General features: G+C 32.5%; 2 long non-coding RNA genes across 2 annotated transcripts in view; both read right to left on the bottom strand.

Annotated features, from left to right (window-relative positions):
• LOC109588122 (uncharacterized) overlaps positions 1-1,275 on the bottom strand; it is a 4,037-nt gene extending 2,762 nt beyond the window's left edge. The window contains exon 1 of the long non-coding RNA XR_002187967.1: positions 1,242-1,275. This is a non-coding gene — a long non-coding RNA (uncharacterized LOC109588122). The remainder of the gene's footprint in view (positions 1-1,241) is intronic.
• A 1,096-nt stretch (positions 1,276-2,371) lies between these two features.
• Positions 2,372-2,678, bottom strand: LOC109588123 (uncharacterized). The gene is made up of 3 exons (XR_002187968.1): positions 2,656-2,678; positions 2,532-2,605; positions 2,372-2,408 (listed from the first exon to the last, which is right to left on the bottom strand). It is a non-coding gene; the product is annotated as an uncharacterized LOC109588123 (long non-coding RNA).
• Positions 2,679-3,750: the final 1,072 nt, after the last annotated feature.

The raw sequence follows: 3,750 nt of genomic DNA, 5'->3' as shown, positions 1-3,750 counted from the left end.
AGCAGATGACAATGTTCTTCATTCAGTGACTGCTTCTAACTGTAAGCAAGATAACTTTACATGTTAATGGCTTCAGAGTCAGTTTAAGCATGGTTTAAGCAAGATTAATGCAACAAAATCTACTGTATTTAGACTTGTGCAATTGTTTTGCATGCTCATACATGTAGATCACAGCACATAATCCGGCTATAGCTTGCTTAGGTTCACCCCTGTAATGTTTTACATTCTTCTAGTAGTTATTAATACCAAATGATCAAAAACGCTAAATTAAGTACAAGCCAAATATCAGTTTTATGAAAATTGCTAAAATAAGTACACGCTAATAATTGTCTCCTTAAGGTATTTAACTTTAATAATAGTTAGACGACCCTATCATCCCCGTACAAAAACGAATACATTTTCAAAAAATTGCACAAAAATCTAAGTCCTCGTAATACATGTATATCAGAAAATATACTCGCTACTGGTCGTATTTTCCACAAATATAGCAAACTTTCTCAGAAAAAAAGTTGTTTTTGAAGCAAGTTTTCCTTGTCCACCGCCATTTTATTTTACAAGTTATTAATTACAATTATTATGCGTGTACATTGATTAAAGCTATTCTGATCAAAACGTAGCTGTGTAAACGCATTGAAAATGCTGTAAAAAACAATGCAAAATCAAAATGGATTCGAGTGAATTGTTGCTGTGTAAACGTGGCCTGAGGTACACTTGGAGGTCAATAGTCAATGCATAATAATTGTGGTGCCAAAGTACCTCCACGTGGTTTCTCCATGTGGTACTCACGTACAGGAGTAGAAATGACTGCCTTTTAGTGGCTACAACTTTGTTTTAGAGTACTTTTCATTTCTGCCACAAATTCTAGCTCTCCTAATAGGGTCAGCCTGAGTTCTTCAGAGATTTCCTTTCATCTCAAACTCAAACACTACAAGCTAATTAAAGCATGGTTTCCTCGTGCTCCATTGGATTTATCCGCACTCACTTCTCATCTTGTTGCAAAAATTAGAGTACTCAGCCTTTGGCCTTAGCAACTCAACCGGAGGCTCATGCGGAAAGTCCAATAGAGCACTTGTACCCATGCTTTAATCAATACATGTACAGCCACAAATTCCACCCACCAATCACTAAAAATTCCTATACTCCAAATATGGTAACTACTAATATCAACTAGTGTACTCCTCCACAATCATTCATGTGGTCTATCAGTAGATATACAGTTTATATTAGAGTAATGAACTAACCTTTACTAATATAAGTACATGTATGTACAGTCTCAGTCTCTTGTAATATCTTTTCTTTTTGTTGTACTGGTACCATCAAATACAATTTATAATAATGATTATTAATGTTTAATAATAAGTACCAATGTGATCTTTAAGTAATGACTTTAATCTTTCATTCTCCAGTATCATTGCTTTCCTTTGAGCTTTATACAAAGAGGTCATAATTAATGTGTGTGTGTGTGTACGTACTTTGAAATGTTTCACTTTTACTTTTGACCTCTCGTATTTCACTCTGTAATTCTACAAAAAGTAAATAATGTGCACATGGAAACATATTCAACATATTCATGTATGTCACACACGCACCTATACCTGACTGATTTAATCATACTGACCTAATACTTCCTTGCGATCTTTGGCGTGCTGTTGCTCTTGTTCTTGCTTAATTGTATCGATCCTTCTTTGTAATTCAACTTTCACTCTTAGAACAACTTCTTTCTGTTCCATGAAACTGGAGGATGTTTGTATCTCTTCCCTTAGTTCCTTTTGAAGTTCCTTAACTTGTTTTTGAGTAAGTACGCTGTCTATAGATTAACATACAGGAAAACCTTTTTTAGCGATTCTTATAAGATTTGTGAAAATTAAATTTAAAATAGGACAGATGGCAGGCAATGTCAATTACAAAAATTAAATCAATGGAAAAAATTTACAGCCATGAATAAATTTGAGCTGTACAGTATATATTAGCAATAGTTCCGCAGTATCAATTTGTAAAATATGCATTCATTATTAGTTTAACATGAGGCAATTAATGTTCTATTTTTTTAATTATAAGATAAATGATAAAATAAGACTAACCTTTTGCTGATTGCATTAAAACAAGCTGCTCGTGTAATATATCATTTATTTCTTTCAAATTCTCATTCTCCTATTATTCATTACATACAAGTAGTTTACATTAACAATAAAGTAATGATTTCTTGCTAACTAATTCATGTTCCATTAATTGTGATACTTTCTCTTGTAATAACTGATTAGTCTTAGCTAATAGTAAATTAAATGACAAACTATCACAAAAAAAACATTATTCATACCTGCAATGCCAAGCTCCATCATAAAGGCCTTCTTTATCTTTTTTTCAGTATCTAGTGTTTCCTTTACTGACTCTGCTTCTTTCTTTGCTTCCTATAAACAAAAGTAAAAAACCAATAAAAGGCACAGCGCAATTCCCTTCATATTATTATTGACTGTAGAACTTTAAATGATGTACAATGTACATAATGCATTAACGTAGTCATTAACTCTTACATTTAGTTGAACATTAAATGACACAGTCAATTGCTTCAATAAACCACTACTAGTTGATAGTAACAGCTGCTCATCTAATTATTAAATGAAAAAAGGTTATATACATTAAAACAGAATTAGTTACATGATATAGGAAAAATCGTGCCTGGCCTAAGCATATTCAATTCCTGCATAAAATTGAAGTCGTCACTTGATAAAAATGCATGCATAGCTTTAATTTGTACCTCATACACAGTGCAGTATCCAATGGTTAATCTCTTCACTTTGTTTTCTTTCAATACATCAATATTATTAATAGCAGCTGTAATTAACTGATCAGACAAAATCAAAGGAAAGGAGCAAGAGATAGCAAAAGAATCGCCACCTCTAATGACATTTAATTTCACATATCGTGATAAATCCTTAAATAAAGCTGATGACAGTTTCTGAACGTCTTTAAGTAAAAAATCATCAGCATCTTTATCAATGATAATGGTAGTCCTTTCACACTCAAGCGGTGAAGCATTTGAAAAACTTTCATTCAAGCATCTAGTAAGCTTCACTCTCCAGAGCTCCTCAATAGCTTCTTTATATTCTTCAATTACCACCTTAGCCTCTTTTATGTTGAACTTATCAACAAGAAACTCCAACATACTAATGTCATCAAATGAACTGTTATCACGTACTAATTGTAAAATTTCATAAACATCTTTACACTGAGCTAACTGAGGTTTTAACGATTTGTTGTATCGATCCAATACATGTTTCATGACATCATGGTATGAACAGTGGTACATTAAGATTGATCTAATTTTAGGGAATGCTTGCATAAACTTTAACTGCATTAACTTAACAGTACCAGGAAGGTGCATCAACCCTTCAACTAAAAAAATGTGCCAGGCTATAAATTAAAGTATAAATTAATCCTTACCATTTCCATCATTTACTCCAATTAAATCATCACTCAAATAAGCTTCTTCTATAAAACAACCATTAGGTCTAAGTTATATAATACATGTACTTACTGTAGTCTCTCATAATAGCACTTCCTATCTCAGCAGTGGTTTTGAATTTACATAAAATATCAGCCAATACTTTAAGTTTTCTGTAATCGCTACAAACAACTTTGCACAAATGAAATTTTCCAAATAGCATCATCTCTTCAAGGACCTCTGAATGCAGTAATTCAGCCAACTCGGTTAATGCAGTCACTAAAGATAGGTCTGAGATATAACAAGCA

The sequence above is a fragment of the Amphimedon queenslandica genome, unplaced genomic scaffold (assembly GCF_000090795.2).
Source record: "Amphimedon queenslandica unplaced genomic scaffold, v1.1 AMPQUscaffold_12277, whole genome shotgun sequence".
NCBI lineage: Eukaryota > Metazoa > Porifera > Demospongiae > Haplosclerida > Niphatidae > Amphimedon > Amphimedon queenslandica.
This window is presented reverse-complemented; position numbering and strand designations above follow the sequence as displayed.